Here is a 26,619-nt window from a genome sequence, read left to right as displayed (position 1 = left end):
GCTTTAGATTACCAGGTGCTCAAATGAGTAAGAACTAAGGAGTAGCAGGTAGGAGTAGGTTTTCCCTCTCTTCCATGCATATATACAACAAGGATTACAAAGATTAAATAGAAATATAATGTTTCTTCTTGGTGTGCCAGAAGAGTCCAGTGGAGTTATTTATAATGTAAAACCAAGTCAGTACTTCACTCTGGAACCTTTGCTAGTTTGGATTTTTGTCTTTGTTGTCTGGGATGCAGTGGAAACTTGCAGTTTCCATGACCTAAATTAAAGAAGCAGTTTCAAAGACTGAGCCAGAGTTTGGATACAAAGATCAGTATAGATAAGGAAGAAAGAGTATCATCACAGCTTTGGAAATTATTGGTGTGTTTGAAAAGAAATGAGAATGATCCAGTACTAAAGCAACAGGATGGTCAAATCGTCCAAACATCTGAATTTTTGCCATACCTTCATACAGTGATACAGCCCATGTCCAGGGCCTGTATTCATTCTTTAATCATTAAGACAATCAGACCAAGAAACCTGATATGAAACTTCCTCACAAGAATGACTTTAACAGCAGAGCACTAGGTATAGGACAGCTGCAGATGAGGAAGGATGTCTCTCCAAGTAAAGCATCAGTTTAATGCTAAATATGTTGCTTCTCTCACCAACCCCACTCAGCTGTATTGCCTGTGCTGCTATGCTAGAGTTGCCCTTAATAAATACAAATAAAATTAGACTTTTGCATGTAAAATCAGAGATAAATGTAAAACTTCTTTGCTATTTCTTCATAGCATTTCCATTCTGATTGTATTAAAAAATTTAAAGACAGAAGAATGTTGAGGGGTATTTTTTTGTCCCAGATGGTTTGAAACATTACAAAATATAAGGCTGGAGTCTAGTATTGCTGCAGTCCAGGTAAAACAGCAGGAGCTATTGTAATACAGTGGGAAGGATTCAATAAATCTGAAACTGTTACAGAGGCAGTGGGGTACTTTCAACATAATTCCTATTTCTTTGGGAACAATTTTGTAATTGAAAGTATTTATTTACAAAGTAACAGAGAAAAGTAAAAAGTAGTAGTGTTTTCAGTTCCTAACTAGTAATCATAATCTAGTTCAATTCAGGGTAGTACAGCTCCAGTAGCACATGAGAAATACAAGATAATAAAAGAGTTCGAGCTGAGAATGCTGAACATCTTGTATTTCTAATTGCACCCATCTTGTAAATGAACAGACACTTTAATTGACAAAAAACTTATTACAAGAATCACAAAAAGCTATCTTATGAGCCTTAGACAAATGTTATTTGTAGTAAATCAAATTCATACTATTTGATTGGTAAAGTGAAAATAAATCTATCAGAAGAGCTTTCTGTTGCTACAGATGCAGAACATGTCAATATTTTCTTCTGTTAAGGAGCATTTTAATGAGAATTTTCTTATGCTGAATTCTGTTTATTATATAAATCAGTGTACGTCAGTCCATTCTTAGAATATTACAGAAAGAAACTTTAGTAGTAAATTTTGAGCAATTATTGGTTAACAATATATCTTGGCTTAAATAAACTTCAAGATCAAATGCTGAGGGATTTACAGCAAACTAATACAGGCAGCAGGGGCTAGATGCTTCAAAACATCTTTTGAAAACTATTATAAGACTTCCTAGACCCTAACCAGACACAGGAGAGACTGGTAAATGCTATGCAAATCATATCCCATGACTATTGCCAATGTCATTGAAAATACATGCTAAAAAATAATGCCACTTATTTTGAAACATATCCCAAATTAATTCTGATTTCTCTCTAGAGCAAAAAAGGCAGAGGTTGAAGGGTGGAACAGTGCCACCCATATGAAATATAGGAGTAGAAAATTTATATTTATTGCCTATAAATACCTTGTATGCAGTTTCACAAAAAGTAGGGTATTACACAGCCTTGCTATCTGACCATTACAGTTCTCAAATATGGGGTAGGATTACACGTAGGTATACAGTTCTCCTGTGTGGGGAAGGATCTGGGGGAGCCTATTTCACTGTTTTATTCTGCCATTTCCTGAGCCAAAAGGAGGGAACAGGTTTTTATGACAAGGTTATACTTCCCTTGAGAAAATTGAAAGATTTTTTAAAAAAGAACCAAACAAAACGTACCCCAGAAACAGACAGAAATAGAGGTTTGATTCTGTCAGAAAGGAGGGCAGTAGTAGACTAGAGAATTGCTACTCTCCTTCCAGTTTAGGATCATCTGACACCACCATTTTCATCCTTCATTTTAAAAGGTTTTTAACAGTGTTGTAGGGTCATTGTCTAGGCATATCTGTTTAATTGCAAGTCATCACAAAAAAACTGTGAGATCAGTGGTGTTTCTAATCACAGAAACTGGATAAAGCTACCCCATCAAATTAGCTAATTGCACTATGTGCTTATCCAATTTCGGCATTTCACACTTTGCAAAAGAGTGGGTGAAGTCTCCTCTGCCATGTCAGCCTCTACTCACTACAATCCTTAAATCCAGTCCAATAAGCTTGGAGGCAAATGTGCCTAAAATAATTTTATAAAGAAAAAGCTCTTAAAAGAGCTTACTCATTGTCATACGGCTGAATCCTGTTTACACAACAACTCTACATGTTCAATTACTTTAAGAAAACCATCCTGAGCAATGTGAGAGTTGGAACTTGTCTACAGTTTGATTTGCTCCTGGAGTCTGGGGTACAGCTATTCCCACTGCACGGATTACGTCCTTTTTACACATGGAAATTGAGCAGAGGAGCACAAGCAATTTCACAATAGCTCCCCTTGTGGACAAATTGTTTTGGAATAAAAGATACTTTAGTCTGGAATAATTAGTGCAGCAATTATTCTAGAACAGAATAAGTGCACTAATTATTCCTGCAGTGTCTACACAGGGACAAACAGAAAGCTATTGAAGAATGGCTTATTCTGCAATAGCTATTTTGGCCCATTTCCTCATATAGGCAAATCCTATTGGTGTTGTCAGCAGGTAATGAGCGTATAGATGGAGAATGTGGATGGATTGCATTAATGATCTCTTCCCATTAGTGTTTCTTTGTGCTTCACTTTTGTGTGTTTGCAGAGTTAATTGCTTAAAACTCCCTCTTAAGTCAGACACATTTCTAATCCTAACTTCTCAGTTCTTAACACAGACCCTTCAAACTCTTTTGTGGGTGATCCACCACCAGCCAGCTGAGCAAAACCATGCTCATATCTGACTGTAAAATTGTTGATTTTCACTGAAATGTATTTGTTTTTCTGGTAGGTGTAAAAGTTTGTGCTATGTTAAAGACCATTTATGCATTTTCCCCCAGGACTGCTTTGCAAAATAGTTCTGCAGTCATCTGAAAAGCCACTGGAAAATTCGCCCTTGTGATTACTGTTTCAAGGAGACAGAAGATCCACCTGTATGGAGAGCTGAGGGAGCTACTGGTGGAAGGGTAAGAGAAATGTCCTTTAAGATTCCAAACTATCTTTCTCCCTTACAATAAAACAACTTTACACTCATGCAACACTTCATTATCTTAATTTCTGAACTAAACATGTTTTCACACAGATCACATAACCATCAGTATCAATATTAGTGTCTTTGGCTTACTGTGCATGAGTACATTTGGAAGTGCATATTTTCCTGGAAGAAAGAGTTCTTCCTCCACTGGCGTGTGAAATACAGGGCACAGCTCTCACTTGTGCTCTTGCCAAACAACAGAGAAATGCTTTGGTGAGACAGGGAGGAGAGGGGATCCACCTACTGACATCAGGGATCCACCAGGCACACAAAGAAGCCAGTATTTACTTTCAAACTGAAAATAAAGATAGTTTTAGGGAAAGTTTTCAAAAACTTCACCTATTTAAGCACCTAGTTTGAGCCTTTTTAAGATCATATAAAGCTCTACCTGTAGGGAAGGAGAGACAAATAATCTCTGTCCATTTAAAAAGAAATTAGCAGGCAAATGCAGCAGACTTTGTCCAAGCTCTGCATAGGTTCTGTTTATGTTATTGTAGAAACTGTAGCCTAAGTGTAGAACTGGAAGGAAAATAAACTTCGTATTTCCATTCTCACACTAACTTACTGTATAAACTCAGGCAGCTTGTTCAGCCTTTTGGGGCCTCATGTGCAGTGGGCTAAAGATACAGCCCCTAGCTGAAGCATTATAAAGGGTCTAATAGATTTACAGTCAAATCTGTTATGGGGAAGTCTAGCCCTGTAAAGCGGGAAAGTTGCAATATGAGATGAGTGAGAAGCAGAGTGAGATTGTGCTATAAAAAGTGAGACCTGTGTTCAATCTATGCATGTGGGTTAATGCTTATTTCATTACAAAAAGCTGTTGGAAAAGTACTATTAAGACCCATGAGAAGATAGTTTGAAAGATAGGGATGTATCTGTTCCTTCAGACAATATGTCTTTTAAAAACGCTTCCCTCAATGACTAAATTTCCCTACTAAATTGAGTACTACATTCCCAGTTAAAATCAGGTACACTGTTCATAACCTTTTTTTCCAATACTGTGTTGTAAAACTGTAATTTAGGTGATGCTAGCTTGCAAACCTGATTTTAGCAATGTGCCCATACTATGATTTCAATAGAGCAAATTCATCTCTGGTGAAGTGCAGCCTCTCAAATGAGATGGTAGGTGATAATACTTAGAAATCTGTTTTCATGTTAAGAGAGGGGGGCATAGGAGGAGAAATTTCTTTGTCCCTCTGTTATTACGCAGTTCTGCTTCTCTTTCCTTGGTGCAGTAATGGCACAATAGGATGCAGATGGGTCCATAACTGGAAACATTCTAAAAATACCCCAAAATTCCAGTGCCAAGCACAGGAAAAAATACCTTATTTCTCTTCATTGAGAAGTAGAGAAATGGGCTGTTTGGTTTAACAGCAATTCCAGTAAGAGAAAAATATTATTTTATTACTCTGATGATCTGAATAAAACTGTAGGAAAATATACTCTACTATAGGAATATAATGTCTTTAGGGCACAATGCCACTTTGTCCCTAAAACCTCAAGATACTCGACATGCTTGCAGCTGCAAAAATGCTTATTGTTAGTCCAGCTGAAGTTAAATTCTGAAATACAGCAAACCAACAGGTTCTCTGGTGAAATGCCTCTTCTGATTTGAAATGGCAAAAAAAATTCCAAACATTTGAAGATTGCTTTGTACTGCACCCACAATTTAAGGATCTCGTCTGATCTTTTGTACTCTATTTCCATCCAAATATTTTATGATACTCAAGGAATATCTTTCTGTATTTTTGTCATTACATGCACCCAAACTCAATCTACACAAGTTAGGTTTAGACTTTCTCTGTAGAATCTCACTGAGTGAGATGGAAAAATCTCGCAGTTCCCTGTGTAGAGTCAGGTATATCAGGAATTTTCAAGGTTGGGATCCTGTCTGTGTTGGGGACAGCTCTGACAGAAGAGAGAGTTAAGTTTACTCTTCTGCTGTAGATGTTTGCCATATGCAATTTTATGTCCCAAAGTATTCTAGATGCTATAAGTTAATCCAGGTACTTAAAAGATTAAAGATAGGAGTGTTTAGATGGTAGTACAGCAGAAACAAGGGAACAGAAGGTGGCTGACAGGAGGAGGAAGAAAAAGATGCATTCTCATTATTTATAATGAAGAGAAAAGCTGCAAATTTAACCAAGTGTTTCCAATCCCATGTGTTCTTTTTTTATTGCTCTCTAAGTGCAAAATATGTTTATTAGTTGGGTCCCCAGCTGGAACATTATATAAGATCTCAGAGAAGAGATGAGGGTTGGACTCCACAATATTCATAGGTGTGAAGCTCTCTTCACACATGCCTCATAGAGGTGAAGCCCTACCAAGCAGTCATGGGAATGTTTTCCCACACCCCTTTCTGGTAACATTACACATTTTTATACAATCAGGCCTTAGGGTGCCACAGCTTCCTCCTTCGTGACGCTGCTGAGCTCAGCAGTGCTGTTTTGTTCTGCATGAGTTTTAACTTGGAGAGAGGGAGGCTGCAGAACAGAAAAAAAGTGACTTAGAGCATCATGAGCCTTGTGGGAAACTTATTTCCAAAGTGCTGTGAATGATCAAAAGATCAGAAGTTTGCTTTACCTAGCTAATGATTTGTAGAGTCTGGAGCAACAGAAGAGAGAGGATTTTCTCCTCGCAGAACAGAAATTTTTATTTGAAGTGATAAAAATTCTGGATGTGTTTCCTTTACTGTGGGCAGCACTGGTGGGCATTCCAGTGTTGCTTTTCTTTGAATTTATAACGTTTTTACTACCTTTTAAAATAACTATCAGTTATGGAAATAGAGCAATGGGGAAGCTGTTTTTCTATTTGGAGGGTTTTTTGTTTGTCTGGGGGTTTTGTGTGGTGTGTGTGTCTTTAGGAAAAAAAGAAAAGGAAAAGGAAAAATCTATTCTGGAATGAGCAGAGACAAGTCATGTTATGCAGCTCAGGGAACATGGACCTTATCCAATTTATGTAATGAACTCAAAAGTTATTTTGGTTTTAACAGACTCAAAAATTTAAAGTAAGGCAGGGTCAGACTTTAATAAAATACTTTTTTATTTTCACTGAGATTCTCAAGATCTTAGTGAAAAACTTATTAACTAGACACGTAATTCTGGCTGAAAGCTTGTATGGACTTGGCCAGTTTTTAATATGGTTTCACTAGAGATCCCATTACCCTAGTAGCATCAAAATGAGGGAGAAGAAAAATTATTGAACATATGATGGTGAGTATCATTTGAATCCTCCCAGCCTTTGAACTCGGTTGGCTGCTGTGCCACTGCAGGTCCATCTCTGGTGAAATGAACCTGCCCTGTTGAGTTCCTGTGTCCTGCACCCTGTGCCACCATGCCCGAAATGCAAGAGGAAGAACTGCACACCTGGAGGTCAAAGACTCTGCCTCTGTCAGGGTCACCAGCACAAAACTATGGTCACAAGCGTGTGATTTTTATGTCCCCGAGACTCATTTTCCCAGCCTACACAATAGGAAATATGCAGAGCATATTCAGGACAGCTGCTGTAGCTGCTTCCTCTCAGCTATTCCTTAAGGTCAGCTAGAACCTGACTTAGGAACAGCCCCAGTGCAGTTCAGGGCAGAGAGAAGCAGACAGCCTTAAACCATTTCCAGCATTTTTAGCAGACTAGTAGTAATGCTGGAAGTTAATCCCTCTGACTCTACCCTGCTATAGTCTGGGAAGTACCACAGCTCAGATGACAACCTGATAGGGGATATTTTTTCCCATAACTCTTTGCACGGAAGCATACTCTGGGAGTATTTATATGCATGTCACTGGAACTTGTCATAAACAAGGTGAGACAGTATCAGGAAGGCTGAGAAAACCTGACCTAATACAAACTGGTGGTCTTAATGCATCCCAGTGCTTTACTAAATATTTCTTAATGGAAAGATTGGGTCTCTTTGACTTACATTTGGATCATTTAAATTCATAGTTTGGGTCAGACCTATGAACAATTTTCTTTGTGTTCAGGAAAATTCTTTGTCTGGTATTTTTAGGGCAGCATTTCTAGATCATTATCCAAACTAAACGGACAGATTCTGCTTTAGATTGCATTGACTTAGACTTAGAAGGACTCCGTCAAAGATGGTGCAGTTGCTCCAGTTTTGCACTGGTGCAAACATGCTGCAGTCAGGCCGTAAACAACTTAGATTTGTGAGATATTCTCTGAAGAATTCATTGGTATAATAGTCTACATCTACACTAGGAATCTGGGAGCCTGTCCTTGGCCACATCCCAGCTCATCACTGGAGCAAGACCTTGGTACTTGCTGTCCTTTCTCCCCTCCTTTTCCTTGGACAGGAAAGCTGGGAATGTGTGCTGGATGGAGCTGAGGCACATTTCGACAGCTGCCTGGTTTGATGAAGAAACACTGAAGACCTCAGGGCACAGGATGGCACACAATGGCACACGCTCAGAAATGTAGCCATACAATGACAGCTTGTGGTAAAACTTTGTGTGAAGCGTCTGGTCTATGAAGTGCAGACAGCTTGGCCATTGTGCTTTTAAAGCCTCTGTAGCACATGCAGCAACTGGAAAACATCAACTCTGTGAAAGAGTGAAGGTGGGAAAGGGAACTGGCCCACCCAAGCTCTGACCTTCCTTTCTGAGCTTTGCATGTGGCAACAATTCCTTGGTGACTGGTAATTTCCTACAGAAGATTCCTCACCTGCTGTCACCTTAGCCAGGGAACAAGTAGTGCCTTTAGGTATAACTGACTATGCCAAGCAGTGCAGGCTCTGTGCAATTACAGACAAAACTTGGAAACAGACATTTAGAGAGCTACTAATTAAACTTATGTAGTTTAAAGCCTTATGTAAAAGCCTTATGTAGAGTGTAGAACTGTAGATGGGTGCGTAACAATGTTTTTTAGGTTGCCTGACTTTTCCAGAAGTCAAGGACCAGTTGAATACAGATCATGCAGAGGGTTGTGCAGCTGGTGGGAGCAAGATTACCTTGGCAAGTTATGGGGAAAGAAAAATGAACACATAATAGTAAAAAGCTACAAAGAGTTCGGCTGTGATACAGCAAGAGGCTGCTCCTCCTGACTTGGAAAAGAAAAATGACGCTAACTCTACTTCTGCAGTCCCACGGTTGGAAAATGGATGAGTCTGTATTTCAAATTATTTTCCCCATGATGTCATGTCTTGATTTCTCTTTTCACCACTTAAATATATTTTAGGGAGAAAATAACTGCTCTGACGTGTTTCATTTGCCCAGTATTGAATAATCTTCCAAAGACTTTCAACTTTGTTAATGTTTCCTCAAAACATCTCCTGATTTCAAAGGGCCACTAAATCGAGATCAGTGCAGGGTAGGCTGAGATAGAAATGAGTTTCACACTAAGTGCAAAAATGTTTGTCCTAAGTGCAGATGGTTCCTGTTAAACTTCCTGAAAACCTTAAGAAAACAATGTTTTTATGCCATAGGCATGAACAAAAGCTCACTGAAGCTTCATTTGCGGCACACTATTTTTTTATTGAAAATGAAGATATTCTGTTGTTTTTGAAAGAGAGCACAATGTGCACCAACTTGGGAGAGTAGCTTGCTCTCTCACTTTCATGCTCATTAGAGAAGTGGGGTGTTTCTTGTGTGAGTGTAATAACCTGACTGGAAATGACAGATTCTTATTCTTCTGATATTCACATTCTCCTGTCTCTGAGGGGTCACCTGAGAGGGAGACTTCCATAAATGTGAGGAAAGGGAAGACGTATATTGTATTTACCTATTAAATAGTTCTCTGTTGTGCATAAGATAAAGCTTTGTAAATGTAGGGAATGCATAATTTCAATAGCAAAATGTCCTAATTATTTTGGCATCCTCAAGGTGTGTTTTATGAAGGTGGATATTGTTCCAGTTCTTAACTGTCTTTGGTTTAATTCCAGGAGACACACAGTCTGTGTCTTTTTGAATTTCAGTGTTACTTTTTCCTTTTCATAGCCAACTTTTTTCCTCTTTCTGAAATGTGTAGCTTGGAAACGAGGTCCTTTTAATGAAGCTTTTGAGTCTCACAAAATATGATTAATCTGATTAGTGGTTCAGACTCTTTTTATGCTTACATTAACTAACACAAAGAGCCCCCCTACAGGTTAAAGTTTAAATGTGGATTACCAGATAAAGCTAGTCCTGACGAGGTTTCTATGGTGCAAGGAAAAATTGAATTTGCCTTTCACCTCATTTCAGCCTTTGTCATCCTGGTTTTTACCCTTCTCCCTCATTCACAGTGAGGATATTAATTTTGCAGTAAAATCTTTAAGCAATTATGCAGAGAGCTTGGAAAAAGCAACATACAAACACACTATGAAAAGCTTAACTGAAAAATGGACCCCAGATATTCATTAAAACCAGATGGTAACATTCCTAGCAGCATAACTTTGGATGTTTGGACTAAATTTGTGTTAACGTGTTACAACCAGACAACAAAAATGAACCAGTGTCATGACTGTATGTATGCTTGTATCGTGTTTTATATTTACAAAGTAGTGAGGTACGGTACCTACTCTGTGAATGGTCTCTTTGATAAACAGCTAAGAAAGGCTATCCTTTCACACACAAACACATCCATCTTTAGATAGCATTCCTCTGTGGGAGGCTCGCCTTCAATTTAACAGATAATGAACTTCTTCAGATGAATCAGAAAATTGATAGTGAAATGAAGTTTACTATTTTGCTGTGCAGCGTCTACCAATGCAAGGATGTTTATAGTTTCGAAATGTGGTTTATTAAAAATACTCATTTTTAGAAAAAATTCTCATCAGTCTAGTAACCCTAGCTAATTTTTATCCCTAATCACTTTATTTTGCAGATTATTTGTGTTATTGCTCTTCCAGAAATGGCTATAAGAAATTGGAGACAAACAGCACCTGCAAATAGCACTTAATTAAAAGCATGATTGTGTACAGGAGCTTTCTATATATTTCTCTTTCAACAATGAAGATGGAAAGGTGTTTTTTCTTTTCTTATATGGCATGCTCCATATGATCCAATAAAGCACAACTAACATAGCACACCAGCCACGGTAGACTACAGTTTCCCCTCAGTGCACACACATAATTCCCATTACTGCTAATGGGAGATGCATGTCCCCACACAGAGGCAAGAGGGATCTTATATGTACATGTCATACATATGAAAATATCTGGCATGAAAAGAGGTGTCTGGTCCTGACAAATTGCCAGGAGGCTTTTTTTCCCCCCTGTTAATTATAGTAATTATTTATCATGCATTAAAATAGTGCCCTAAATTTGCATGGCACTATGTGCAACACAAATAAGCTGCATTCATTGCTGAAAGGAGCCCACAATGAAAAGCTGACAAACGTGCACAATGTGAGGCACCGGTGCATCATCTGGAGTTACAGGAGGTAGCGATCCCCTTCCTGGAGATGGGGATTTCAGAGGCTGGAAGGGCCTGTCTTGGGACAGGGGGCAGTGTGAGCCCAGCTGAAGAGCCCTCATTGCCACAAGTGAGGTGAGGGCTTGTGCACAGCCCAGGGAATGGGAAGAGGGGCTGGGAGGGAGTGCCTGCCCTGCCGGGAGCCGTGGCTGCGGTTAGCGAGGGGATCAGAGCGGGCGCTGTGCCTGCAGTGCAGGGAGAAGGTGAGCTCAGCAGCAGCTGAAAGGCAGGGCTCCAAGAGAAAGCAGCAGTATGCAAGGTAAAAGATGAAAGAGCTTTGGCTAAACCAGATCGAAAGACAGACAAGTCCGATTAAGGGCAGCTTAGCCAGGAGCCAGAGAAAAAGGTGTTTTCTGTGACAAAGAGATAGGGACACTACTGATTCACTGTTTGTGTCAGTCCTTGCATGTGTAACCTTGGCCTTTTCTTACTGTTGGTTTTGTCTAGACTCAAGGAAATCTAGTTTTTATCCTGTTTGTAAATATGCTTTATACCATCACATATCTCCGTGTATATTTTATGTCTGTGTCGGTCTGTGCGCTATGGGAAGTGAATCTGCTGACCAGTTGCTATTGGTTTTGTGGAAATTGGTAGCAAGGGAGTATCTACATAATTTCTGATGAGAGAAAGGTTTCAGGAGTCCTTGAAGAACAGAGAATGTTCCACCTGGAGCAACACTTTCCATTGGAGACTTGCACCGCCTGAGGTCCCAGGGAATCTATGAGCACAAAGCCAGGGAAGAACAGCATCTTTCATTCTGCCGCTCATGGAAGTACTTGTATTGTAATTGAAATTTAATCTGAGTTCATGAAATGTTTATGAACCTGGAACAATTGTATAAAGTTTCAGTCAGTTGCAGTGCAATTCTATTTGCATATTTGTTTTTGGAAAGGAACATGGGCCTTCAAATACTGCAAAGAAAAATTTCTTTTCCTTTTTTTTTTAATCTTGAGTTGGTCTAAAGTAGAGTACTGGAACCTCTTGAGTAATCCCCCAAATTAAGAGGAGCTTCTTTGGGCTCTGTTTTCTCAACAGAAATAGCTACAAGCTTTCAGCCCTTGTGTTATCTTTGAATCAGCTGAAAAATAACTGATGGCAATAAGCAGTGGCAAGCCTCCCAAACTGTCAGCTGAGGGCTTCGTTATGTATTCTTTCCCCCAGAAGGATTACCCAGGAGAGTGCAAAGGGGAGTGCAACTGTCTGAGTTCTTCTCTAGAGACGCTGGAATGTGTTTAATTCAGCAGAAGATGAAGGCAGTTAGGATGCTACACAGTTGTTTCCATAAGGGAAAAAAAAAAGTCAGAGAAATACTATCTGAGGACTTTAGATTATGTGGCTTCTTGAGCTACTCCGGAGATGCAGGTAGTTTAGAAAAATCTCTTGACCTTTACAGGCTTCCTCCGCCATGATGGTTCAACATAGCTGTGTAAAATGATAGGTAGTTTACAGCTTGCCTTCCCTGGGGTGAAGCTGATTTACAACATGCTTTGTGTGTAATTTGGCTGTAGAGAGACAGTTTTACACCCAGCTTCTGCGTTTTGGCTATGATGAGGACTGTAAAAATGCTGTGATCCTGGAATGTGCGTGTTCTTAAATTGTTTCTTCTTGGAGATGCAGAGCTTGCTGAGACTGGTGGTGGACTGAGGTAACCCACTGACCTAATATCTAGACCTAGACTGATTAGATAATCTTCTGAATGAATGCATATTTATTTTCCTGATTCAATGGAGTTACTGTGCCTGAGCCAGTCCTGACTTCCCCTCAATGGAAAGACTGGGCAGCTGCTTCCCTTCCTCCTTCTCCTCCTCCTCCTCCTCGTTCCTTGAGGTCACTAATGCTTCAATTTAATCATGCACTGAGTGATCCTGAAGTAGCAGGCCACGCAGAGATCTTAATTATTTTCTGGAAAGCAGAGAGGCGCACATCCATATTGATGTGCATCAGCAAACCAACAGTTTTGGTGGCGGGAGTCCCCCTCTCCCCAGCTCAGCCACAGCAGTGGTGCTGCTGGTGCTGGGCTCCTTCTGCTTGTCCTCTGCTTGTGCTCTGCCCTCTTGCCCTATGGCCCTCAGCTGAGGCTTGCTCACACAGCTCTGGCAGCTGCTCACCCCACTGATGGCAGCACTGTCATGTTCTGGGGACTGAAGCCATGTGGTAGCTCCTGGCAGCCACCTGTAACCAATATCATTATCCTCTCCCTTGTAGGAGTGCTGGTGCTGAGCTGACACTCATATTTTGGACCATTTGGTTTTTCGACCACTCACATTTTGGACCAACCAAGGTTGGATAACATTGGGGATAAAGACCCGCATCTCATGAGCTCAGGGCTCTAGGCAGGGGTTTGGTATTGCATGGGCTGAGTAAAGAACAGCTTGATTTGTCAGAGGGCTTGGAATAGAACACCATCCACCATGGACCAAGAAGGCTGAATTGCCTCTCCTTCCTTCACACATACCTTCTATTCATCTAAACTTCTACATTTCTGCCCAGAGAATTGACACGCTGGAGTCCTCTTGGACTACCCCTAAGAATCCCAGATGGCAACAGTAATTACAGTGTATGTTATTACTGTGCTTAAATTTTAATATCTGTTAAAAAAAAAAAAAAGGAAATGGCAAGGGTCTGCTTATTAACAGGTATTGTCAGAACAGCAAAAAGCTATTGTGCTCACTTTGGAAAACAGCTCTAGCATAACACTGATGTTGATATGAGTACACTTTCAAAAGCCTAAGCTTACTACCCTAAATATTCATTAAATTATTGCCTTAAAGCATAATAGGCATTTGAAGAGTAATTTATATACTTGAAATAGAACAGAAACCGCCATATCAGCTATTTTTTCCTTTCTGTTTCACACATACACACACACACACACATATATATATTTATATATATTTTGCATGTGTAATGACAAAAAATTGTATCTATACATGGAGAATGCATGAGTCTGTCTTACTGCTGCAGACAAGAAAACTGTCTGTAGGTTCATTCATCCTTTTCTGATTCTTAATTTAATAGAAAAGTCAGCCTAGCCTTTACAAAAATAATTTGCAATATAATTGTTTTTGGAGGGCATTTTTTTAAATGACTTTGGAAACAAGCTGTTTAAACCTCTTTGAATCTGTCATAGTTAGTCAGGATAGTTGATGTTGATATTACTTGTAATATTTTCAGTAATGTTTTATAGAAAAATGGACACATATTTTATAATTGTGACTGCATATATTTATAGTTGAAGAGGTGGGGAGCAGAATTTGAACTTCTCTTTCTGGTATTAGAAGTGAAAAAAATTAACTCAGCTGTGGCAAAGTTTGTCCAAACAAGCTTTACTGCTGGCAAGTAAGTGTATATTTCCTTCCCCTCCCCCAAACTGTTGATTTTATTTTTTTCCCTGTCTTGGCTTCTTTTTCTTTTTATCAGGTTATATATTCATATTTCTCAACTGATGTTTCTTATTAAATTACAGCCACATGTTGTGTCAAATAATTTAATACCTTAAGTTTGAGACCAGTTTTCTTGCATAAGAAAAATCTCTTTAGATTCTTTAGGACAAAAAGCATCATGTATTTGAGTTCTCCGAAAGCATTTAATAAAGCATGAAAAGATATGACATCAATCCCACTAAAACACAAGGCTAAATGAATGATGTTACTGTAAATCTTTACATCAATCACGCTCAGGACTTTCGAAACAATATAGTTTTGTTTGCATTTCAGAAGTGACAAACAACTCTTCTGACTGGCTTAACATAGTCACTTTCCATTAGTCAAGACCAGAAGCAAGTCAGAATTAAAATGTGGCCCTTGGTTGCCAGGCAGCCGAGTTGTCTTGACATGGTGGTTAGTTTCCTTTTCATCCAGTGACAACAGTGAAATGAAAGAAGTTTTGAAAAACTTGATAATGGTTTTCAAAGGAGGAGGATAATTGGTGGGGCTAGCTTGTGCGGCTCTGTGTGGAAACTTTCGTCTGTGCTAAGGGAAGACTGTCACTAAAAATTTAAACTCTTGTACACAAACTTGACCTGGAATCTTCTCCAGGTTTTCACTGGTTCATTTGTAGAACACTTCTCTCAGCCCAAGGGGTGCTGGGATGAAAGCGTTAGGACAGATGGGTAAAGCCCCAAAGGAAGAAAAGAATCAATAGTTGTGATTTAATCCATCAGTGAAAGGGAGGAATTAAGTAAAATCCTTAAAATGGGGAATTTGTAAAAGATCTTTTGATAGTACCTATAGCTGAAAATAATTTATCATCTGATCGCTGTTGAAAGTTAATGGCATTTGGACTTAGAAAAGCATATTTTTGACTCATTCTGCCAGATACTAAGCAATTTTCCTGCTGTTATTTTTGATACTCTCCAGACAATAGATAATTTAATTCAAACAAATTTTCCCAAGATGTCAAAAACCTAAAGCATAACAGGATGATCGCAAGATAAGCTTTTGCGGCTGATGTTAATAATGCAAAAGCTAATGGGACATTAATATTAATAATAATATAAGTTGATATGAAGTAATATTTGTGTTAAACTGTTATAAAAGTCAAATGTATGCATAGCTGTCCATATCATTCATTTGTTAAAAGAAAAAGGCGGGGGGGGGGGGGAAGCTCAGCAAAATGCACCCATAATGAAAGAAGGGACCAATTAGGGTTGGATTAACATTCATGGTTATTTACAGTTGTTTTTGTACTTGTTCTTGTGCTCTGACTTCCTAAAATTTCACAACCCAAAGATTTAGAAAAATGGGGTTGTTTAGACGCGAGGTGCAATGAAGTGGCTGCAGCCATTGTGCAGACACCACCTCTCTCATTATACCCTCTCAATCAACACTCGGCACACAGGAAACCGCAATAAAGCCCATCTGCCACGGTTAATCTGCAGGCAAACCCACACCCATGTCTGTGCCCGTTACTCTCCAGCCTTATTATTCTCAGATCCAAAGCTTCATAAGGGATCAGCCAAAGTCCATTAAAGTAAATAATAGCTAGAAATGACAGGCTTAGCAAGGATTGGGAGGAAGTTGAAGACCAATCTGAGCTGTGAGCTCTGATTAATAGAGAAAAGCATTAGGAGAAAAGGGGAGAAAAATGACCTCAGCCTGCTCCAAAGAATTCCTGAACCTTGGTTGTTAGGGCAAGTGCTACCATCTGAGACGTTAGTGATCCTTGAATTTCCTTCACTTTGATGCAGCTCAAATGGGAAAATTTTGAAGGTTCAGCAAGGCCCCAGACCTCAGCTGGAAAGCCGTCTGGAGTCAACCCTGTCAAAATTCTCTTGTGGAAAAGAAAGCCTTTATTAGCTAGATTGCAACAAAAAACCCACAGCCTCTAATAAGAAGAGAATGCATGCTGTAGATTGCATATACATCAATTATTAGAGGGCATTTAATTGTTCTCATCTGAATCCAAATGTGTGCAAAAGTTCTTTTAAAATACCAGTCAGAGTGTATTTAAAAAAACAAAAAGGCACTAAACCAAAAAACAAAACCAAACACCTTCTCAGGCCGTTTTTCCTTCGTTCAACTTAATTTTTAATAGAAGATTCAGTTCACTGGCAAGTGAGGAGATACCCTGCTTGGGAGGACTGGTACACTAAGTTGATGCTTGTGAGGATGTTGCATGTAATGTTTGCTCTCCATTATCTCAGCTGTGTGTTGCACATGAACAGAATATACAGAAACCAGCACCAAGTCTACACTGCACAAGGATTCCTTTTTCTAATGCTGAAGAAAATCACTGTTCTAAAAACAGAAACTTGGGCAGTTTTAAAAAATATTTTCTGCTGTTTCTTTTGATATATTATCTGCCTCTCTTCCAGCTATATCCTTGGAATATGTTTTATTTTGATTACTGGGAAGAATGAACAGATGTTTACTATTCATCAGAATGTTTGTTTTTACTGCTTCTTAAAAATCCATTGTGCAGTTAAAAAAGTGCATGTGCCCCCGCACTTTTGCAACCTTAGCTGAACAAAGTGCTGACAATAAGGAGCTTGTAAGTGATTTTAGATCCAGCTAAGGAATAGTGTTGAACTGATCAATCTCAGCAACCCAAGCAGAACTATTCAGAAACATCTGGTACAGCTGTACAGGTGTTTTTCTGTCCCTGATGATTTTTTGGGGGAAGATATTAATGATCTGAATGAGGCCTTCTTGTCAGGGCAGCTCTTATGATGATACATTCCTTCTAAAAGTTTATGTTACAGTATGTGGTTTTCATAAACAAGATGAAGAGGATGCTGCTTAAAATGATGATGCTGCTGTGAAATTGCTGATAACTTGGCTAAAGCCCTGCTCATGTGCACGTGATGCAATTTTCATATTTTAATCCTAAGTAGAACTAAAAATGACAATTATGAAAAGACAAAATAGATACCACCAACAGCTGTAATTGCTATCTACACTGCTCAAGGATGGGCAAAAGACACAGTAAATCAATATTAAGATCTCTACATATGCAGGTATCACAAGGACATCATATAACATCATTATAAGAAAATCCTAATAAAATTTGGACAGTTATTCCAAAGAATACAGGATGAACATGGAGCGTGTGTGTGCAGTTAACTAGTTCTCTGCAGTTTCAGCTGATGTCATAAGAGAAAAGAAACATCTGCCTTTATAAAAGCGGAAGTGTCTTTCTGTAGGAAAAAACCCAAACGTATTTTAGGACAAAATCTTCTTTTTTTAATTGATGAATACTAGTGAGAGTTTCAACATTTTTCTCTTGGTCATGTAGGAACTGTAAGATTGGAAGTGTAGAGTGGCACTGGCATTCTTTTCAAATACTTAAGATACAATGCCTCTTTTTTTGTCCTGAAACATAGGTATGTGTTTCACTTGGAACACTAGGCCCCACCTGCTGAAACTGTGTCTTCTCAGACAATTCCATATTAAAAAATTAAAAATATTTCCATGATATCAAGAAATTGAACATGATTTTCAGTGAAGTAGAAGCAAATAATATTACGATGCAGCTTATGCATAAGGTTTTGTAGTAATTAAAATACAATGAAATATGAAAATGTTGAATGTGAGCAAGATCTGTACGCCCCTAAATATTCAAGACACTAAGATTAAAAAAAGCAGTAAACAAAGTGTGCATGAACAGAAAAAGAAAGCTAAATGCTCTGTGTAGTGGCTTCCTATTAAAAGGAACAAATAACCTACTTTTCTTTCTTGATTTATTCTAAAACCAGCACTATGATATTTCATCAAAAGGCTGCATATAAAGCCTGACTTTAGCTACAACCTTTTAGTGGTTTTATACCACAGTCAACTTCTCTGCTTAATGCAAAGCAGAGTTAGCCTATCATCTGTCTCTTGTCATACATGTGATGTTGTCCAAGATATGTTTCCTCCTGACCATACTCAGAGCTATCAAGCAACATTTTCTGTGCTCATCTTCCCACAGCATTGAAAGCAAGAGCCACATAGCCCATCATGGGTACCTTGGCGAGTTTTCTGCACTTTGCTTCACTGACACAAATGCATTTTCACATCTATTTCTTCTCTTGTTTCCAAGCACAAGACTGGCTAATATTAATGATATGCACAGTAACTTCCTCTCAGAGCTCAGCCTCACAGTGGAGAAACATTTGGTTTTGAATATAGTCCTTGTCCAAGGGATCAGGAGGAGCTGAACTGTTTAGCAATGACATTTGCTGTTTGTTTATTGAAGGTACTAATAACACTACAAATCTGAGCAGGTTTTGGAATTCATTAGTTTACAAAGGACTAGAAATAATCATCTCTCAGCAACATTTGATCAAATAATCTATCAATCAAAGGAGCTGTAGCCAAACACCTTCCTGTCTCTGAGGATTAAAGAAACACAGGAGAACAGATTGTGGCATTGAATCCATATTGATCCATATTGTTTATTATAAAGGAACTCCAGTTCACAGTTTCCTCTTATATTATTGGTTAGCCTTCCTTGGATATTTTATTGCTGGCTGTACTCTTAAATCTCTCTGCAACTCACAGATATTCCTATACATTTTGTTTATTTTACTCTAAGCTCCTTATTCCTTACTAGACAGAATATTTTTCATGACTGATTTAGTGTAGGCTTGCTGCTTATAAACATGAATTTGTGAATGCAGAGACAGATTTGCCGATTTCAAAATATAAAGACAGTAACAACTCTTCTGTCATTTTCTTTTAAGTTCACCAAAAAGCAGTGAGTTTTTTCTCTGTAGATCACCAGGAGATTGTATTTTCTATACCCCAGTCTGCAGAATGATGTCACCTCATGTTTTGTTTAACACCTGGCATGTTGCACAGTCCCATACAGTTACACACAACTGGACAGCTTTAATGAGTGATTGCTTGGGTGTGTTTCTATGTGGTACAAATGTACAAACTGCAATTCTGGTTAAAGTTTATTTATTTTAGTGAATTTCTGCAGGAAAAAAAATCCTTACTATGCTGGTAAGATGACAAGGCTGTGTATTTTTAATAGAAACTGCAGTGAACAGAAATGGAAATCTATCCATTCCGATCAAAAGCTAATGACTGTAAAATTTTCTGGTCAACCTTTGGCATAATTTGGGGAAGTTAGGGCCAATTCAGTTGCCATGAGGCATCTCTGGCCTTTAGGTCCCCTAGCATTTTTGACACCCATCACCTCAGGGAGCCAGTTCTCACTTTGCCCTATTTACTGGCTGCAAACCCCCCTTTCTCATTCTGTTACACTGCAAGGGGTAAGTGCAAAGCCCTCCTCTTCCTCTTTTGCTCCCATTCATCCTTACATCCAACAGCAGACAGCTTGTGCAGGGCACTATTGCTAGAACCATCAGGAGCCTTCGCATCTGCTGCCTTCCTGAAATAGAAGGAAAATATAAATATTTGGCCCCGAGATAATTTATTTATATGGGAACAGAAATTCATTTCAGAGAATCCATGTCAAGGACTCCCATGAGTCTTTTAGACACCCCAGGATTACCTCCAAGAGAGCAGGGACTTCATTTCTACTGTAAACACGTTTGCAGTTCACCACAAACATGTCAATAATGGTAACAAATGGCCCCACTATGTGTCGTACATCGAGAGCCAGGGGAAGCGCGTGCGAAAGCTATTTTTAGAGATGAGGCAGGAAGACTCATTTTACTTCATGAGTAACACAAAGATTAAAACAACTGATTTTTTAAAAATTGTTCCCACTTTGGGAGGTGATGTATCAAAAATTTTTGGGAGTAAAGGGGGAGAAAAAGGAGCAACTAAGTGCTATTTATCCTGCCATTATCTTACCAGTCTGTGTTTCTTTGGACAGTAATCACGGGACCCAGATGCTAAGGGTAAGTGATATTTTCCCACAAGCAGTTTCTGGCTCGTTGGCAGCTTTTGTAGGCAGTTGTGTTGGCAGCCTTGGAGCTGCCTCTGGCTCTGTTTTGTGGCTTTGCTCTTGATGGGCTGCCTGGGCTGCCCTGTGCTGCTGGATGCCATTTCTCTCTGTCAGCCCATGGGCTTTGGGAAGCTTTGCACTGCACAAATCCCCTGTGAAACAGATAAATGGGCTCTTCTGGGGCAGAGAGGGAATCTGTTCCCTGGCTGTTGTAGACATTAGGTGAATTACTGCTTCAGGTACCTGGGGAAACTTTGGCCATTTTGCAATTTTTGGTTTCCCTAAGCTGTAATATTCATCACAAAGGCCAGGTAGAGCCCCAGGCATTAGTCTTAGTCCTCACCCCCCACCCCTGCTTTTTTTTTTTTTAAACTCTTTTATCTCTGCTACTCTATCTGTGGTTTGTGCAAACACTTTGACTGTACTCTCTTTATGATATATTAACAACATCACACATCAGAAAGTAAACACAGTTATCTCAAATATAAGATCAAAAAGAGATGAGTTCTGTACTTCACATACATATGGCAGATTTTTTTTTCTCCCAGTTTACCTGTAATGCAATTGTGCTTTAAAATATAAAGAAGGTGTGTAAAATACAGTTTTAAGTAATTCTGCATATTCTGTATTGAACATGTGAATACAACTATCTTAAAATATTTTCAAACATTATTTCTTCTATTAGATGCATATATTGCTATGCAGCCAATATAAAATATTTCTTTTTAAAATGTTTTATTGAACAAAATTAGAAGAATTATATTTATAAAAGATACTCATAAGTAAGACTCTTGGGCTTTTTATTCAATCAGCTAATAATGTTATATATTTTTGCACTGTTTCCCTTTTTATGCCTAGCTGATTGGGAAAAATATACATCTCCTGAGGGGTGATTAACTTCTCCTTTGTGGACTTCTAACTTCCAGTTTATTAATTCTAGATTGTTTGTTATAATTAATAAATTGCATATTTGTGAATTATTATAATAAAAATTGCAGAAAATTCTATTGCATTCTACTGCAGCTTCACCTGCAAAAGCAGATCTGTAGAGGAGAATTTTTCCCCTGGGTGCTTCTATGCACTTTCTATTGTGCTAGTTCCTAAAAAGCTGTCAGATCACTTGTTAGATTTGACTGGAATTGTGTATCATATTGAGATCACTTTTGTTCACAGAATTTCCTGGAAATTCATATACTGAAAATGTTTATTAATTGGTATTTCATATGGTGTTTGTTTGGATTTTTAAATAGCAATAATGAACTCAGTAGAAATAAGAAAACAGAAACCCTCTCAACCAATTTGTGTGAGCTCTTTTACACTTTGATGTCCCCAAATCTGTGTAATTCTATCTCTGTCAGGAAATTACCACATGCCAGAGATTCCTCGATGAAATGCTGACAGTCCATATTCCTAAAAATGTTTGATTCTTAAAATTTATTTTTATTATACTGACATCTAAGACCACTGTGGATATCTTGGTCATTGTGTACTGATTCGTAATAATTTTATCCAACATTAGTTCTGTGAGCATCTAAAGGAAAAAGTGCTCCTCTTGCAAAGGGGTGGTCTTGAGTTAAATTTGCCATTATTTTTCTCTGTTTTAATTCAAATGCAAGTAAAGGATATTCTAAATCTAGGCATATTTGCAGTATGTTTTTCCTCCAATCCAGTTTCATCAATTTTCCTTCAGGACACTGTGACTTGTGACAAAATCTCTTTGTGATGAGCAGTCCTTACTGGGTTCCTGCTGTTTGGAGATCTGTGCCTGTTACCTAGAGTTTGTAGAACTGGACTTGCAGACTCTAAGCTATTTGTCCCATAGTTTTTAAAAGTTAAGCGTGAAATGCTGTGAGACCAGTGAACATTGTCATTTAAAATGTTTCCAGCTTCTCTGCATAGGTGAGGTTGTACTACACAAACCCAAACCAAAACAAGAAACAAACAAACAAACAAACAAAAACCCCAAACAAACAATCCCCACCAAACCAAACAAATAAAACCCACTAAAAGCAGCAAAGCCTAATGTCAGCCCTGCGCTGTGGGCACAGTTGTTGGACATACCCCTGAGCTATTTCTGCAACGCCACTTTCCAAACGGAATCCCCCTTTTTTTAAGGAAATACCTGCAGGACAACATCAGTGTTTCACACTGTCCGTCCACACGGCCGCTGGCTGCTGTGCTTTCCTCCCTAAACGCTGTAACTAACGGGGGCTGCCGCTGCTGCTCCCCGCAGTGCCGCAGCGCCGCGCAGCTCTCCCGGCGGGGCCGGGGCCCGGCGTGGCGGGGCCGCGGCCCGGGGGGGCACTGCGGGCGCCGCAGGGCGAGCTCCGCGCTCCGGGCCTGCCCCGGCCGCGGGCACCGTGAGGCGGGAGCTGACCTGAGCCACACCGCCTTCCCTGCCCTTCCCCGCCTGAGGGGACCGCGGCTGAAATCAGCTGCTGCCTTGTACCCTGGTGTGGACGAGTAGAAATTTTACCAAAAGATAGTGCTGGGTACTGTGAGAAATACAAACTAATCCAGGCTTGGTAAATTTTTTTCTCCCCTATTCTTTAGGTGTTTGTAAAAATTGTATTGGGTCAGGGAGGAGTTGTCCTGCTATAACTTTTTTTTTCATTTTAATACTGTTCAAGTTGAAGGGCAGATGAATTTATGTGATGTGAGATTTATTTTGTAAATGTTAAAATTTTACTGGATAAGGCTCTTGAGAGATTTGATATTTATTAAATCCTCTTCTATTAAGAAAAAAAAGTGTAGTTGCAGATTGCCCATGGGTTGGAAATTTTTAAACTGTAAGTATAATATAAATAACCTGTATGAATTCCTAAGAATTCCTAAGCATTTATTAGAAACTACAGACGTTAAAAAATAATAATATTAGGAGTTGCCATGGTGTGTATTCTACACAGAAAAAAAAAATCTTAGTAAGTTAGCCTAAGATTTTGGAGCAGCCTACCACAATCCAAGCTAAGTAGGTTCCCTTATAATTCTATTTTCCATCAATATTATGCAGTGTCTTTTTAGAATCTGTGTCTTCTTTCAGCCTTCAACTTTGGGATTCATTTCACCAGATCTGTCAGTTTGCCCACTTTCCATGTGTTTTGGTATTTAGAAGTTTCCTATCTTCACAGCAATAACTTAAAACCTAGTAAGTTGCATTCTCTGCCTAGTAGGTACTTTTTCTTCCCATGGTTTGTGGTTGATAAGTAGAATTTTTTAAAAAATTAAAGAAAGAAAGACAATTTACTTTTGTCTTCAAACTCACACTTCATATTTTTGTTTAAAGGATACAACAGAAACTCTTATTTTCCAAACAAAATTGCTGTTATTAGCACAAAGCACACTGACCATTGCCTGAAACATTAAATTTTACCCAAAAGGGGTTTTTTAAAGTTCTTTGTCTTAATGCTGCCCCTGTGGAAAGCCCACAGGAGCAGGGATCCTCTATCATTCAATAAGTTCTTTTTCTTGTGCTCTTGATTTCATTTCTCTGAGCTTTGATGTATGTTTTACTCCAGTTGTGAGAAATGCATATAAGAAATGCCACATGCATGTGAGAATTTCAAGCGTGAATGGATTTAAGCCCCAACTTTGAGGAGAGCCCTGTCCACAAAGAAAAATGATTACCCATTAATTTTTAGACCTATAATCTTAAAATGTCTCAAAATGTCATGGAGGCAAACACATCACAGCCAGGATAAATCTTTCTAGTCGTCTTACTTTTTTAAAACGGCAAAGTTATACCTTACATGATAGCTTCAAAAAAGCACAATTATCCTGTGTTTTGCACCATATATTTATCAGTAATCCGTTCTGTGTGCAACTTTAAGATAAAAGCTTACAGTTACTCCACTGCTCCCTTTTCCAAGCCACTTAAAAATGGAAAAATTGCAGCTGGAGAGGCTGGCCAGTAGAGGCCTCTCTAGATTTGCCTTATGATTAAGAACTCTGCCTGGAATCAGTCGCAGTGAGCAAAAGTACTTGAAAAGATTCTGTGGCGTGGAGGGGGAAAAGATCACTTTTTAATGCCCTTTTAAGTTGTAAGATGTTGATTAATGTTGCCCTTTACATTAATGATGTTTCAAGTAAAAGAAAACAAATTTAAAATGGATAAATTCTATTGAGGATGCATTAATTAAACAGAGACTTTACCATATGCTGTGGCTGGAGTGCTTGCTGGCCTTTCTGTTGTTGTTACCTGTGTAAAATCCACCCCATCCTCTACATGAATGCCCAAGCTGAATAGCCATTTGAATGCAAGCTTTAGTTTGATTCGCCATACAAGGGGTACTGTGTCACTGTGTTTTCTTTCTAGGAGTCACTAAGTGATTTCTATATCTGTTGTCATGGTGATATAGCAAAGCAGGGGAAAATGGGGGCAACTCAGGCTTTCTCTACACCCTCTGCACTAAGAACTAAGATGTTGTTAGCAGGCCTATAAAACATTGGGCTTTATCTGGGCCTTCTTTTTGTTCTCTGATTGTCAATAAAACTCATTTTAAGGGTAACAAGGACATCTAAATGTCATCTGTCACAGTGTTAGAGAGATTAAGTTTGTTTAGGAACTTGTGCTGGACAAAAGGCCACTATTTGTTCGGCAGATACAAAGCGGTGTTGGCCATCAGGAATCGTGATTTAGAAGAGGCTGCATGGAGCATCCAGGGAAGATCAGCTCAGTTGCAGGTGATAGTAAGAGGCTCCTTGACATGACAGCATTTAAAACACCACCAAAACAAATACAGTTCTGAGTTAGGAGTGGGTTTATCAGGGTTTTGTTCCCTTGGGCTGTTTTTTTTTTTTTTCTGTTACTCTTCAGCTTTGTAGAGAGTTACTGGAGTAGCTGCAAAAACCTGAGGGAAGAAAACAGCCATTGACAGAGGATGGCCTGTTTAAAAACATGACACACACACCTGATAGTCCTTGAATGAATTAGAAAAGAGGAGAGAAAGGAGGTTTTTCATGGAAAATCCAACAATAATAGGTGCTGCATTAACTCAGCATTTACTTAATAATGAGGCTAAATGGAAAGTACAGATTAATGAAGACATTGGTGTTATTAAAATCAAATCCTGCGGTTCATATGCTTTTCTTAATAATGAACATTGTGGCTATTGGAGAGGAAGAACAGGATTTTTTCTATTAATTTGGCACACATCCCAGATCTCATTCAACCAGAACCTATCCTGTGCAAAATGCAACCGATGGCCTTTATGTTCCACAGTCTTGCTGTTTAATATTTTTGTTAATCCAAAAAAAAGGGCTTTTCTTTTTTCAAATTAAAGAAAAGGAAAGGGTGATCTTTGAGCTGAGACAATAATTAAATAACACAGACCAGCCATGTTGATTTTAGTGGAAAGGGAGATGTAATGGTGTTTATTGCACTGCAACTGCATTTAATTCTGACATTTGTGTTTTGGTAGTAATACAATGTATAATGCTGATTGAGATATTTTGTGGCTTGTTGTGTATTTAGTGAGATCTAAAAGACAACATTCAGGATGTGTATCTTGACAGGTAAAAATATTTTAGTCTCATTCGGTAAGGTTGCTGTAATTCCAACACCAAACAAGCAGGATTTGAGATGCAGCTGAACAATGCAGTTGGCAGAGTTGAGTGCTCATTTTGCCATATGCTCAGTGTGAGACATTTGTTTGACGTGGAAGGAAGCTGCATAACCTGGAAGAGGGGTTTGTGCATCATGTCAGTATCCACTCCTTACTCAAGTGTTTGCCATTATTCGCCCAGCCCTGTTCCCTGAGGGTCTACAGAGAGAATGAAGGAGGCCAACAGCGTGGCATGGGAGAGGAGATACAACCCATGGAAAGGGGCCCTGGTCCTCTCAGGTAGGCCAGAAGTGAAGAGCATGCCAGAATGTTTCTTTTCCATGAGTTAGGTCTTTCCCTTTAACAGTTACCCCAGATAAAGCCATCAGCTTGGTTGTGCGTGTGGATGAAAATAACTTTGGCTGAAGAAGTAAGAGCTCCCACAGTATGCTCTTTCAGCCTCTGTTTTCCTCATATCACAGGCTGCATCCATAGTGAAATTAAATGCAAACACCACATTAAATCCCTTAGGAGTAAACCTTGTCAAATATGGGAAGTAAATCCCCTGCTCTGGGTAAGTGACAGTGAAAATTAAATGTGTGCAACTATATAGTAAAACTCACTCTGACATTTTCTGCCTTTGGCCACTGTTTAAAACAGCCCCACCTCTAAAAGGTGTGTTGAGGTTGTTGCTATAAAGAACAGGAGCCACCCTCACATTTACCCGTCCCTGCCGCAGAGGGCAGGCGGAGGCTGCCCGATGGCAGAAGATCAGCATTGCTCTGTTGTCTCTTTCTATATCACTATGTCCAGGGAATGTAAAATTGTGGCAGGGAGCC

At 39.1% G+C, this 26,619-nt stretch overlaps 1 long non-coding RNA gene across 1 annotated transcript in view; it reads left to right on the top strand.

Moving 5' to 3' along the window:
- The first annotated feature begins 2,726 nt into the window (after positions 1-2,726).
- LOC119704694 overlaps positions 2,727-26,619 on the top strand; it is a 45,331-nt gene continuing 21,438 nt past the window's right edge. The window contains exon 1 of the long non-coding RNA XR_005258020.1: positions 2,727-3,433. This is a non-coding gene — a long non-coding RNA (uncharacterized LOC119704694). The remainder of the gene's footprint in view (positions 3,434-26,619) is intronic.

Source organism: Motacilla alba, chromosome 9 (assembly GCF_015832195.1).
Source record: "Motacilla alba alba isolate MOTALB_02 chromosome 9, Motacilla_alba_V1.0_pri, whole genome shotgun sequence".
Lineage (NCBI taxonomy): Eukaryota > Metazoa > Chordata > Aves > Passeriformes > Motacillidae > Motacilla > Motacilla alba.
The sequence above is the reverse complement of the archived record's forward strand: the minus strand, read 5'-3'. Positions and strand labels throughout refer to the sequence as shown.